The sequence below is a fragment of the Berghia stephanieae genome, chromosome 7 (genome assembly GCF_034508935.2).
Source record: "Berghia stephanieae isolate SIO BIC M18660-M18661 chromosome 7, UCSD_Bste_1.3, whole genome shotgun sequence".
Classification (NCBI taxonomy): domain Eukaryota; kingdom Metazoa; phylum Mollusca; class Gastropoda; order Nudibranchia; family Aeolidiidae; genus Berghia; species Berghia stephanieae.
This window is the reverse complement of record NC_088366.1, coordinates 13652190-13667691: the sequence shown is the minus strand read 5'-3', so window position 1 is coordinate 13667691 and position 15502 is coordinate 13652190. Positions and strand designations below refer to the sequence as shown.

The following is a 15502-nucleotide window of genomic DNA, read 5'->3' as shown; positions in this document are numbered from 1 at the left end:
TTCCGGATGGCAATATTGTGAGCTTCTTAGTCAAGCTCATACTATCTATAAGGTTGGGGGTCAAAATTGTTCCGTACAGCCCATGTAAAAGTTTTGCCAACGAGCACAACATTACTAGCAAATCAAAATATTATAAAACTATTTTTTACATGTTGATATACGAGTAACTTGCAACCCTTTCTTAAATTAAAGGTAATTCTATCACCCGTTGACTCTAATGATTATTAATAAAAATCTGCTATGGCATAATGATCGGACATAATTTGATGTTCGGAATCGCCATTCATTTGGCCGCCCTGTTGCCAAATTCATTTGCACGTACCTACAAAGTTTATTACAGGACCGATTTGATCGTTGCTGGCTCAAAAGGCCCATCTCGATCTATGTTGATTTCCACAATACAGTTGTAGATATAATTATTAAAATACAAAAGTGCCTGTTGGTAAAAGCCTTCCTTTCCCCGCCAATTTTGCGGATTCTCCACTAGTTTGTAAAAAATAGCTGTATTCATCTCAAAATAAAAATCACCACGTAACATTTAATCACATAATATTATAGACCAGTTTCAGATAAATTGTTATGTATTAGAAAACCATATCATGGCCATTGTGTACCAAAAGGCTTGTAAACAAATATTCTTGAATTTGTCAGAATTGCTATAAAAATTAGCCTTGAGGTAAGAGAAATTATAAATTCCGTTGGTTGCTGTATTAGAAGTAAACTTAAAGCCTGAAACTGGGACATATTTTGACGTCATTATTAGGAGAATGCACCGTCTAGTGAGTTGTCTCTAGTAAAGCTCGAGAAAACAAATGATCCCATTGGTTGAACTATTGAACAAAACTCTCGAGTTGTTTTATTTTGGTGGTCTGACCTGGCATTATAAAGTAAAGGCTACGATCCGACCGTAGCCATCGTTAACTTATAGCCTGACATTAGAACCCACTAGGACTTATAGTTTGACGTCATTTATTTTAGGTTTGTGAAGCGTCTAGTGAGTTGTCGTTAGTAGAGCTCAAGGAAACAAGTGATTGCATTGGTTGACCTATTGAATACAACTCACGATTTGTTTTCTTTTGTGACTAAAGACTTGTCTTTTGACGTCATATTTTGGTCAGTGTCAGGCTATAATAAGGTAACGATGGCTACGATCCGACTCTCATATTGCACACCCAAACACACACACACACACACCACACAATAATATATATATATATATATATATATATATATATATATATATATATATATTTATATATATATACATACATATATAATTATTGATGGATGTCCTGTAGTAAATTAACAATTCAGAGCATATTGAATGAGTTAAAAAAACAACAACTCACATTTCATCAAGACGGCATTTTCTACGCACAATGCTATTCGATGATTTGTTTTAAAAGCGTTTTTTTTCCAAACCATGATGTATCGATTAATAGAATTGAAGAAAGATTCTCTTATCCCCTAGTTGTCATGTTTCAAGTGTGTCGGTGATAAGGAAACAGTAGCAACCTTGGTTTATAAATTATCATCATGTGTGTATGAATCAAGAGAGGCTGATAACAACGCAAAGTTAAATCACAAGTTTTACAAGTGGTTGCTGACCTAGGCAAAGAACGATTGTCTTGACCTCTTGACACAATTGCTAGTTAATTTACTATGAATGGCACTGACACACACCCCCCCCCCACACACACACACACACGAACACGCACACACAGATACAACAAAGGACAAATCCGATTTTGCATTTAATAATAACTTTACTCCAATCCTTTAAGATGCCGAGACGTTTTAACCCAGTATCATATATATATATATATATATATATATATATATATATATATATATATATATATATATATATATATATTATGATGGCTTAATCATCATCATCATCATCATAGTCGTTGTCGTCGTCGTAGTCATCATCATCATCATCATCATCCTCATCATCACCATCATCATCCTCATCCTCATCATCATCATCATCACCATCAGAATCCTCATCAACATCATCATCATATCGTTATGTCATTGCTGCTATGTGGTCTAGTGGCATGACACTCGGTATCGGGTCGGAAGGTCCTGGATTCGAGCCTCGCAGGGCGCAGAGTTGAGTCCTTGGAAAATGCTTTTTAATAATAATAATAATAATAATAATAATAATAATAATAATAATAATAATAATAATAATAATAATAATAATAATAATAATATACTTTCTCCATAAAAAAATGGAAATTCGTTTACTAACCTTCTCTCATCGTACTCAGGTATAAAATGAGTATCTGGCCGTTAACAGTGTTGTCTTCGTCGGGAAAAAAAATGTGATAACGCCTAACGGGCGTCATGTCTCGCTCTACACGTTAAGCGTTGCTGTTGGTCAGGGACCATTTGTAAAGCACTTTGAGCACGTTTTGTGGATATTGTCCTACATAAAATCTCAGGTTTTTGTTTTCATTAAAAAAGGTAATATTTTACAGGTATGAATGGACCCAATAAGCATCGACAGACATTTTAAATCCGTCGACAGAAAAAAAAACGCCTAATAGTTTTGATTTAGTTTAAATACGATCTACATGGGGGGAAGGGGTTGGGAAAAGGGCGATTGAAAGTAAAGTTAGAATTGTTAAGCGCGTCGCGTCGTCTACCAGGATTCGAACGTAGCTATCGTTAACATATAGCCTGACACTCTAGAACCCCCTAGGACTTACAGTTTGACGTCATTTTAAAGTTTTGTGCAGAGTCTAGTGAGTTGTCGTTAATAGAACTCACGGAAACAAGTGATTCCATTGGTTGAACTATTGAATACAACTCACAATTTGTTTGCTTTTGCGGCCAAGGACTTGTCTTTTGACGTCATTTTTTGGTCAGTGTCAGGCTATACGATAAAGATGGCTACGATGCGAACCCACCATCTTGATATAAAAAAAGCTAGTGAATAAATAAATCTACATCATCGGCTCAAATAATATTACGACGCAAAATACAGGAAAAGTTACTGACGGAATTATATGCCACTTAACCGCAAGGTCAATTATTTATAGAAAATTAGTATTATTCCCAAGATAGAATACAGCACGTAGTCTTCGTTAACTTGGATCCTGCATAAACTTATAGATAGAATGAGGCGACGATAAAAAATAGAAAGTGTTTTCTAATTATTATTCTTTTATTAAGGGTTTTACGGTGCTTCCAACACAATGAAAAGTAAGAAAATAGGATAGTCAAAAAATTATAGAAATACAATAAAAACACCCAAGAAAAAGTAAGACAAATGTTGGAATAGGACACAGGTGTAGATTCCCAGAGACCATCATCATTGCACTTAGTTTGAGATATTATTATTATATTATGATATACTTATATAGCGCCCATTAATCCACTGACAAGTGCTCTATGGCGCTTTACAATCACCCAAGACTATATAAACTAGCATTCACACTAGCACGCTCCCACACATACACCCGTACACCCACATACGGAAACTTCTCCGCGTCCACATACGCAAGCTCTTTACATGCACATTACTACCCTAAATTAAAACATAAAGCATTATATCTCGAGAAATGCTGTTCTAAATAATTCGGTTTTCAATTTCTTTTTAAAGGTTTCTAAATTTTCACTTTTCTTAGTATTATAAGAAAGGAAATTCCACAACCTGGGCGCAGTCACTAGGAAGGTTTTGTTGTGAAACAAAGACGTTGAGGGTACCTCTGTCAGAAGAAGCATAGGCCTACTATTAGATCTCTCACCTATAAGTCTCCTCCGGACACCGGAGCAGGATCCCACTAACAGGAACTCACTCAAATGTTTACAAGATTTTTTCAAATCAAAAGTGTATCATTCATTAGATAACAGAGAGATGATTTACAAAGAAAAATAATCACCTCCTATAATTAACAATATACATTTCACTTTTCCCCTCTCAGCCAAGGGCCTTCACAAAACCAAGTAATCCCATCCCATTCCAAGACAAAGACAGAAAGCAACCCGGAAAACAAATTTATCTAGGGTAGAAAACAAAGCGAAGTGACCTCCTGCTCATGATGGGAGGTCAAAAGACCCTACCCAGATCAAAAGAAAGTGAAAAGTGAGTTGTTGACAGTAGTAGTAGTAGTAGTAGTAGTAGTAGTAGTAGTAGTAGTAGTAGTAGTAGTAGTAGTAGTAGTAGTAGTAGTAGCAGTTGTAGTAGTAGTAGCAGTTGTAGTAGTAGTAGTAGTAGTAGTAGTAGTAGTAGTAGTAGTAGTAGTATAGTAGTAGTAGTAGTAGTAGTAGAGTGTAGTAGTATGTAGTAGTAGTAGTAGTAGTAGAGTGTATAGTAGTAGTAGTAGTAGTAGTAGTAGTAGTAGTAGTAGTAGTAGTTATTAGAAGTAGTAGTGGTAGTAGTAGTAATAATAATAATAATAATAATAATAATAATAATAATAATAATAATAATAATAATAATAATAATAATAATAATAAGCATAATTCTATAGCGCCTTTTGTCGAAAGCTCAATCGTTACATTGATTGAAATATTGTGTATAACTCATTAATCATCTTATGGTGGTCATCGGCTGAAATTTTAACGAAAATTTTGTTTTGGATATAGACGTCTTGGTAATTACAAAATTCCTCACACAAATGGTTTATTTACAAATTAAATGTTATCATCTCCCATAAGATTATCTGTCATGACACAAATCAACTGACGAGGCGGTCCCTGAACTGAGCACGCTAGAAGAGTATATCGTTACAGGTGTATGTTCCACAAGGAAACAGGAGCAAAAAGGTGAAGAAAGTATCCTAAATTCCTTTTTTCGTCTTTTTTTTTTCTTCTTCTCTTGGTTCCTTTGGGATATAACCTGCAACTTAAGGAGGAATAACATTGCTGTTACTCAGCTCTTCGTATTTAGACATTCGTTTTAGATATGTGACAGTCGTCGTCGTCATCATCATTATCATCACCACCATCATCATCATTAAAGTTGTCCTTGCCACATAGAATTAAACGAATGAGAATACGTACGAAGCCTAAAAAGTGTCCACCAATGAAAGCATTCAGCGCCATTTTGTTGTCGGCTGATAATGTAGTAATTAACATTCATTCGGTATCTATGTCAACATAAAGACACAAGAAAAACAACAAACAATATCAAAATCCACAATAAAATGTTTCAGAACTGTTGCGTAATTTATGGCACAACGAAGCTGTCAAAAAATGAAGTTAGAGAATGTGTGTAATCATGTATTATAAGTAACCTGTAATGTGTTTTCCAACCACCACATCATCTACTACTACAACCACCACCACAATATCATCACTAACACTACTACTACAACCACCAGCCCCACATCATTATCACTACCACTACTACTACACCACCACCAGCACATCATCATCACTACCACTACTACAATCACCACAACCACATCGTCATCACTACCACTACTACTGCAACCACCACCACCATATCATCATCATTACCACTACTACCACAACCACCACCACCACTACTACTACAACCACCACCACATCACTACCTCAACTACTACAACCACCACCACTATAGCATCACTACCACTACTACTACAACCACCACAACCACATCGTCATCACGACCACTACTACTACAACCACCACCATATCATTACCATTACCACTACTACTACAACCACCACTACCACCATATCATTACCATTACCACTACTACTACAACCACCACAACCACATCGTCATCACTACCACTACTACTGCAACCACCACTACCACCATATCATCACCATTACAACTACTACTACAACCACCACAACCACATCATCATCACTACCACTACTACTACAACCACCACCACATCATCATCACTATCACTACTCCTACAACTACAACCACCACCACATTATCATCACTACCACTACTACTACTGCAACCACCACCACCATATCATCATCATTGAAATATTTATTTTTTTAAATTGAGCTTTATATAGTGCAATATCTACTAAATGTGCTCAAAGCGCTTTACAAGGGGTCCCTGGTCAACATTTAACATGTAGGACGGGACATGACGCTTGTTAGGCGATATTACAATTTTTCGGACAAAGACAACTCTGTTAACGGCCAGGTACTCATTTTACACCTGAGTACGGTGAGAGAATGTGAGTAAAGAGCCTTTTCCAAGGACTCAACTATGCGCCGAGCGCGAGGCTCGAACCCAGGACCTTCCGATCCGGAAGTGAGTGTCATACTACTAGACCACATAGCCGCATCATTACCACTACTACTACAAACACCACAACCACATCATCATCACGACCACTACTACTACAACCACACCACCACCATATCATTACCATTACCACTACTACTACAACCACCACGACATCATCATCACTACCACTACTACTACAACTACAATCATCACCACCACCACATCATCATCACTATGACTACTACAACTACAACCAACACCAACACCACATCACCTCACTAACACTCAGTACTACAATCATTACCATTAGGTTTTGGAGCTTTACTTCATTTGAAATAAGGAAACTTCGGAATTGTATTTGGCATTGTGTTTATATATCATAATATAATTCTAATCACTTATCTATTTAGAACTAGATACTATACAATATGTATGCCAAATACCACCCCAATTCCCCTTTCTTGTGTGCGGGAATTCCTCTTTCCGATTTCGGCATTGAAATTGAGTGTGAGAGAGTCATCACTACACACATAAACAACAGAAACAATTTAAAAACAAGACTATGACACGCAACCACTCACACACGAGGCTATACTATTTATCCTTTTCTCTATATAGAATAGGACAAGACTAACAATAGCTTGACTCTCGCTACACTTCGCATTGATGTTTGTCGTCTCACGAGTTCAACTCTCGGTCGACCTGTCAATATTCCTTTTTGCCTCGGACGTAATCATTAATAGAATGTTGTGTTGTTTTGACCGTGAAGAAAACCTTAAGAAGTCACATTTATATCATTTTAGAGAGATCGTTTTGAATAATTTTGAGTTAAACGAGCGAGCAGCAACTTGTTTTCATGAACGGCCGATCAGCGCTTGTTTACTATAGTAACGCGATTCCCAGCCAACATCAAAATGGCGGATATTTTTCTCATCGAGGCCGCTGGTTGGTTAGCCAATAAGAGCACCGTACGGTTTCCATTGGGTAAATTCCTTGCCTTGCCATTATCAAACACCGGACAAAACTGGTCTGATATAAAAGGACAGAAGACACGGAAAAACAAAACTGCCCTGCCAACAAAGTTAATTCGAGAGATCTCGACAATAACTATAACGACAAATCTGCCCCAGTCCTGCCGACCTCATTGTGGTTGCCTATCTAATCTTTTCTTAAAGGCTACGCTTATTTGTACTACCACTGCAAATAACGCCAGAGCTTATTTAACAAGATATGAAGTGAATAGAAAAGTGCCAGAAGACAATAGAGAATAAAAAATTTTCGCGGCGGTGGTGGGGTTTGAACCTGCGACCTTATTGGTACGACAACTCCGCCTGGCAGGTGAGAGCGTGGCTCTACCGTGTGAGCTATCCACGAACACAAAAATATTCGTTTCAAACTCAAAGTCATTACTAGATCCCTCTCTCACCCACTTCTTGAGAGCGCCGATTCGTTCGTACACCACCATCGCGAATAATTTTGACCAGCAGTTAAGCTTAATAGCCAATATTCTCAACACAAACATATAACATAGAAACGATTGAGACATTGAGTATGCTCCGGTGTATGGGGTGAATTTTTAATTCAGAAAAGTGAGTGGAGCAGGCACTTATGTTGGTAACAACAAGATATGAAGTGAATAGAAAAGTGCCAGAAGACAATAGAGAATAAAAAATTTTCGCGGCGGTGGTGGGGTTTGAACCTGCGACCTTATTGGTACGACAACTCCGCCTGGCAGGTGAGAGCGTGGCTCTACCGTGTGAGCTATCCACGAACACAAAAATATTCGTTTCAAACTCAAAGTCATTACTAGATCCCTCTCTCACCCACTTCTTGAGACCGCCGATTCGTTCGTACACCACCATCGCGAATAATTTTGACCAGCAGTTAAGCTTAATAGCCAATATTCTCAACACAAACATATAACATAGAAACGATTGAGACATTGAGTATGCTCCGGTGTATGGGGTGAATTTTTAATTCAGAAAAGTGAGTGGAGCAGGCACTTATGTTGGTAACAACAAGATATGAAGTGAATAGAAAAGTGCCAGAAGACAATAGAGAATAAAAAATTTTCGCGGCGGTGGTGGGGTTTGAACCTGCGACCTTATTGGTACGACAACTCCGCCTGGCAGGTGAGAGCGTGGCTCTACCGTGTGAGCTATCCACGAACACAAAAATATTCGTTTCAAACTCAAAGTCATTACTAGATCCCTCTCTCACCCACTTCTTGAGACCGCCGATTCGTTCGTACACCACCATCGCGAATAATTTTGACCAGCAGTTAAGCTTAATAGCCAATATTCTCAACACAAACATATAACATAGAAACGATTGAGACATTGAGTATGCTCCGGTGTATGGGGTGAATTTTTAATTCAGAAAAGTGAGTGGAGCAGGCACTTATGTTGGTAACAACAAGATATGAAGTGAATAGAAAAGTGCCAGAAGACAATAGAGAATAAAAAATTTTCGCGGCGGTGGTGGGGTTTGAACCTGCGACCTTATTGGTACGACAACTCCGCCTGGCAGGTGAGAGCGTGGCTCTACCGTGTGAGCTATCCACGAACACAAAAATATTCGTTTCAAACTCAAAGTCATTACTAGATCCCTCTCTCACCCACTTCTTGAGACCGCCGATTCGTTCGTACACCACCATCGCGAATAATTTTGACCAGCAGTTAAGCTTAATAGCCAATATTCTCAACACAAACATATAACATAGAAACGATTGAGACATTGAGTATGCTCCGGTGTATGGGGTGAATTTTTAATTCAGAAAAGTGAGTGGAGCAGGCACTTATGTTGGTAACAACAAGATATGAAGTGAATAGAAAAGTGCCAGAAGACAATAGAGAATAAAAAATTTTCGCGGCGGTGGTGGGGTTTGAACCTGCGACCTTATTGGTACGACAACTCCGCCTGGCAGGTGAGAGCGTGGCTCTACCGTGTGAGCTATCCACGAACACAAAAATATTCGTTTCAAACTCAAAGTCATTACTAGATCCCTCTCTCACCCACTTCTTGAGACCGCCGATTCGTTCGTACACCACCATCGCGAATAATTTTGACCAGCAGTTAAGCTTAATAGCCAATATTCTCAACACAAACATATAACATAGAAACGATTGAGACATTGAGTATGCTCCGGTGTATGGGGTGAATTTTTAATTCAGAAAAGTGAGTGGAGCAGGCACTTATGTTGGTAACAACAAGATATGAAGTGAATAGAAAAGTGCCAGAAGACAATAGAGAATAAAAAATTTTCGCGGCGGTGGTGGGGTTTGAACCTGCGACCTTATTGGTACGACAACTCCGCCTGGCAGGTGAGAGCGTGGCTCTACCGTGTGAGCTATCCACGAACACAAAAATATTCGTTTCAAACTCAAAGTCATTACTAGATCCCTCTCTCACCCACTTCTTGAGAAATTTTTTTTATTCTCTATTGTCTTCTGGCACTTTTCTATTCACTTCATATCTTGTTGTTACCAACATAAGTGCCTGCTCCACTCACTTTTCTGAATTAAAAATTCACCCCATACACCGGAGCATACTCAATGTCTCAATCGTTTCTATGTTATATGTTTGTGTTGAGAATATTGGCTATTAAGCTTAACTGCTGGTCAAAATTATTCGCGATGGTGGTGTACGAACGAATCGGCGGTCTCAAGAAGTGGGTGAGAGAGGGATCTAGTAATGACTTTGAGTTTGAAACGAATATTTTTGTGTTCGTGGATAGCTCACACGGTAGAGCCACGCTCTCACCTGCCAGGCGGAGTTGTCGTACCAATAAGGTCGCAGGTTCAAACCCCACCACCGCCGCGAAAATTTTTTATTCTCTATTGTCTTCTGGCACTTTTCTATTCACTTCATATCTTGTTGTTACCAACATAAGTGCCTGCTCCACTCACTTTTCTGAATTAAAAATTCACCCCATACACCGGAGCATACTCAATGTCTCAATCGTTTCTATGTTATATGTTTGTGTTGAGAATATTGGCTATTAAGCTTAACTGCTGGTCAAAATTATTCGCGATGGTGGTGTACGAACGAATCGGCGGTCTCAAGAAGTGGTGAGAGAGGGATCTAGTAATGACTTTGAGTTTGAAACGAATATTTTTGTGTTCGTGGATAGCTCACACGGTAGAGCCACGCTCTCACCTGCCAGGCGGAGTTGTCGTACCAATAAGGTCGCAGGTTCAAACCCCACCACCGCCGCGAAAATTTTTTATTCTCTATTGTCTTCTGGCACTTTTCTATTCACTTCATATCTTGTTGTTACCAACATAAGTGCCTGCTCCACAGAGCTTATTTGTACTCTTACTAAAAATAGAATTTGCGTAATTACTAAAAATATAACATTTTATACGGATAGAACTGCAATATACAATGAATTATCTGGAAGTCAAAAAGTGAACACTTCATCTCATCACAATCACATTATTACTATTATTACAAGTTGATTTTAACGGACTTTGGTAATTCTTCACTCTTTTCAAGTCACAGAATACTCAGTTTACAAGGTAAGCATACGAAATGCACATTTTAATTCATTTCTTATTTTTATAACTAAACATGCTTTGGGGTTGTGTGTTTGTTGATTGTGCATCAGCTGACGACACATTTGTCGCTACCGCGAATTACTTAACTTTATTACTTTATTTTGTGAAAAATAACAATAACAGGGCTTAAAAAAAATTAAAATACTAATTCCCCCCCCCCCCCCAAATAATTTAAATCAGCCTTCCATGTCAGGCGATTAAAACCAGGTGTTTCAATGTTCGATCCCCAGTCAAAAGGTTGCTAATTTTGTCAAGATCATGATCAAGACGTTTCGAGTACTCACGACATTCCAGGCTCAGGGTCCTTTAAAAAATACTTTTCATTCAGTTATTGTTATTATCTTTATTATGGCCGACACAGCATGCATCGTCCATACTTTTTCAAAACTTTTTTTTTGGGGGGGGGGGGGGGGTGGCTGTTTTTTTATTATCGGAAAATTGGGTTTTGTATGTTATGTTCATGGAGAGAGAGAGAGAGAGAAGAGAGAGAGAGAGAGAGAGAGAGAGAGAGAGAGAGAGAGAGAGAGAGAGAGAGAGAGAGAGAGAGAGAGAGAGAGAGAAAGAGAGAGAGAGTAATATTTATAATGATAAGATATCTGTAGTGGTAGTATTATTAGTAGTTTTGAAATGCCTATGATGATGACAATGTGAGATAATTATATTAGTGTGATTATTTTTATTATATTTTTAAAAATTACGTACGGCTATGTCGTAGTGGTATGACACTCGCTTTTGGACCGGAAGGTCCTGGGCTCGAGCCTCGCTCGGCGCATAGTTGAGCCCTTGGAAAAGGCACTTTGCTCACTTTCTCTCACCGGACTCAGTTGTAAAATGTGTACTTGGCCATTAAATGCGTTGTCTCTGTCCGAAGAAATTGTAATATTGCCTAACAGACGTTATGTCCCGTTCAACATGCGAAGTGTTGCTGTTATAAACTTTAGCATTGGCATGTATGTGCCTATTTCGCTGTAGTGAATTTAATTTAATTTTTTGTTTTCATTGACAGCTAACATGAAAGACCACTGTTGACGTTACTGGTGTCCTGACAATCCATAAAGATGCTGGCTCAAGGGCTATTCTGGCAAGGTGTGTTGAGGCAAACCTTTGCCTGTGGCAAAACTCATCAATCAGCAAACCATCATCTGGGCCAGCAGACCAGAGTGTCTGCATGCACTTTTTGACAATGGTTAGTAATGTTTTCAAATCTCCATTGCGCCTTTACATTTTTTATTGGTGATCAATAAAATAAATGCTCATTTTTCTAAAAAAGAGCATCATTTGAATTGAATTACTACTGAATGTATTAACTTAACGACAGACTATAGTTTGTTGCCAAGAGTTTTGTTCTATGGATGTAAAACCAATGAAATTTCAAGTGTGTTGGTGTGAATAATGATCATTTTTTAAAAATTGCTATGTCTTTGACAAATGCATTTTATGACAATAATGCCATTTCCAAAAATTGCTAATGAACTGGGTCTCTTTTTTATTTCAATTTTTCCATCCAGAGCAGGATCAACCCTCTTTGTGGAACTACAAAAAAAGTGGTGGCAAACAGAGATTTTTATTCCAAGGGTTTGGGAAAGCAAATTGCTTTTTATTCAGAGCTAGTGCAATATTTAACTGTTTTATTGTCTAAAATAGAATTGATTTTGCAGTTCAACTTGACTAGATATCTAATTTTATACGACTTGTCTCTCAAGTAGAATAAAAAAATGAAAATGAGGATAGCGTGCCCTATCATATTTTGAAAAATCATTTAATATATCTAGAAATCATCTGTATAACCTATTGTATACAGTAAATAATTAGGTTTTGTGATTATAATGATGAATTCATAAGGTATGACATCATATTCGACCACAAAATTATTTTATCTCTGGGCGTAAAAAAATCAATTTTACAGCATTTTTTTTTATCTATGGGGTATGGGTTAGTGAACCGATTATAATTTTTTTGAGACTTAGATCAATCTACAAAATTTTCGTTTTCTTGTCCTATTACGGTCATATTTTGAAAGTTTGATGGATCATTTCTTTTAGTTGTCTGCAAAATCAGCCTTTTAACTTTATGTCAAATTATAGAAAAAGCTTGCGCTTTCTCAAATGTCTGTTTTATGTCATTTTTCTGATTTTCTAGCAATCCTACCTTAATCATTTTCCTTTAAATTATCTTCAAATTTATTCAGAATCTTTTCTATGATGTGTTTTACATCATGATGTAAGTGTTTGGGGGTAAATTAAAATTTAGCAATTTTATAAATTTTAAAATTCATTTGTTCCTGTTGATCCGCGCTAAATTTTCAGTTGAAATCAAATAAAAATTCTAAAAAAATTATTCCAAGAGTTTTCATGATATAGCTATTTATGAAAGAAACATTGTGTTTAAATTTGAAAGAAATTTATATGCTAGTTTTTGGTGCATCCATGTTAGAATTTTAGGGTTTTACGTCTAATTTTAGCTTATGTTGCCCCTTAAAAAAGTTTTTTTTTTTAATTGTTATTTTTGGTGTTTAACATCAAATTATACATTACATTATTAGTTCATGAGATATAATTAAAGAATTTTAGAACTATAAAGCATATTTGACCACTCAAGTAATTTTTTGGTGAATAACAGCAGATATTAAATTATTTCGTAATTTTTTTCTTAGAGGTATGGGTTAGCGAATCGTTTAGAATTTTTTTCAGAATTTGATCAATTTATAAAATATTACTGTTTTCTTGTTCCATATTGTTTATATACTTGATGAATGTTGGCCTTTGTCTGCATAATTGGCTTTATTATCAAATTAAAGACAAATTTTTCATTTTCTCAAAATTTCATTGTGCGTCATTCTCTGATTTTCTAACATTCACATCTGGATTGTTTCCCATCAGATTGTCTTCAAATTTGGTCAGAATTTTTCTTATGATGTGTTTTGCTTCATGATGGATGGGTTTTGGGCTAAACAAAAATTTAGCAGTTTTATGAATTTTTAAATCAATTTTTTTTCCTGTCATGTCACACCAAATTTTCACTAAGAAATCGAAAAAAAATTCTGAAAAATTTATTTTCAAGACTATTGCTAAACCTATCCATCTTGTTGTAAGAAACATTTTGTGTAAATTTGAAAGAGATCTGTTCGTGTTTTTTTCTGCATCACTGTAAGAATTTTTGGGGTCTAATTTGAGCTTATATTGTCCCCCCTGGTGGTAGGGATTTGGTGGCTAATAGTATTAGCGCTGGTGTTAGGGACTCAGTAATAGCCATGTGGTAGGAACTCGGCGAGTAAAAGTGCTGGTGATAGGGATTCAACGAGTAAAAGCGCTGGTGGTAGGGACTCAGTGAGTAATAGCGCTGGTCGTAGGGACTCAGTGAGTAAAAGCGCTGGTCGTAGGGACTCGATGAGTAAAAGCTCTATGACACGCTGAGTAATAGCGCTGGTGGTAGGGACTCGGTGAGTAATAACGCTGGTCGTAGGTGCTCAGTGAGTAAAAGCTCTAGGACTCTGTAATAGCGCTGGTGGTAGGGACTCGGTGAGTAAAAGCGCTGGTGGTAGGGGCTCAGTGAGTAATAGCGCTGGTCGTAGGGACTCAGTGAGTAAAAGCTCTATGACTCAGTAGAAGCGCTGGTGGTAGGGACTCAGTGAGTAAAAGCTCTATGACTCGGTAATAGCACTGGTGGTAGGGACTCGGTGAGTAAAAGCTCTATGACTTAGTGAGTAAAAGCGCTGGTGGTAGGGACTCGGTGAGTTATAGCGCTGGTGGCAGGGACTCAGTGAGTAAAAGCTATAGCACTGGTGGTAGGGACAGTGTCAGTGAGTAAAAGCGCTGGTGGTAGGGACTCGAAGAGTAAAAGCACTGGTGGTAGGGACTCAGTGAGTAAAAGCTCTATGACTCAGTGAGTAAAAGCGCTGGTGGTAGGGACTCGAAGAGTAAAAGCGCTGGTGGTAGGGACTCGGTGAGTTATAGCGCTGGTGGTAGGGACTCGGTGAGTAAAAGCTCTATGACTCGAGTAAAAGCGCTGGTGGTAGGGACTCGGTGAGTAAAAGCGCTGGTGGTAGGGACTCGGTGAGTTATAGCGCTGGTGGTAGGGACTCGGTGAGTAATTGCACTGGTGGTAGGGACTCGGTGAGTAAAAGCTCTATGACTCAATGAGTAAAAGCGCTGGTGGTAGGGACTGTTTGTTTGTTTGTTTGTTTTTGAGGGTTTTACGGCGCTTGCAACACATTAAGGTCATATCAGCGCCAGTAAAAAGGAAGAAATGGGATAGTAAAAAGTTATAGAATTCAATTAAAGCACCCAAGAAAAGGTAAGACAAAGGGGAATTTGTTCAAATGGGAAACAGATGTAGATTCCAAGAGCACACTGTCAAAGTACTAGTTTGAGATCACCTAAAAGTCTCATCCAGACACAAGCACAGGCCCCGACTAAGAGGAATACACTCAAATGTTAACAAATCAAATATAATATGTAAATAAAACATAATACAGTACATAACAGAGAGATGATTTACAATGAAAAAAATATCATCTCCCAAAACTAACTATACATTCGACTGCTTCCCTCTCAACCGGGGGATCCGGCCAGGACCAGGACAAAACCAAGTAATGAACACAGTATGAACCCCCCCTGCCCACTAAGGGAGGTCAGGAACCCCGCCCAGGTGGAGGGACTGGGTGAGTAATAGCGCTGGTGGTAGGGACTCAGTAAAAGCGCTGGTGGTAGGGACTCAGTGAGTAAAAGCGCAGGTAGGGATTC

General features: G+C 38.0%; 1 long non-coding RNA gene across 1 annotated transcript; it reads left to right on the top strand.

Moving 5' to 3' along the window:
• Positions 1-10511: 10511 nt before the first annotated feature.
• Positions 10512-13585, top strand: LOC144976730 (uncharacterized). Its single transcript, XR_013646160.1, has 3 exons — positions 10512-10721; positions 11767-11946; positions 12269-13585. It is a non-coding gene; the product is annotated as an uncharacterized LOC144976730 (long non-coding RNA).
• Positions 13586-15502: the final 1917 nt, after the last annotated feature.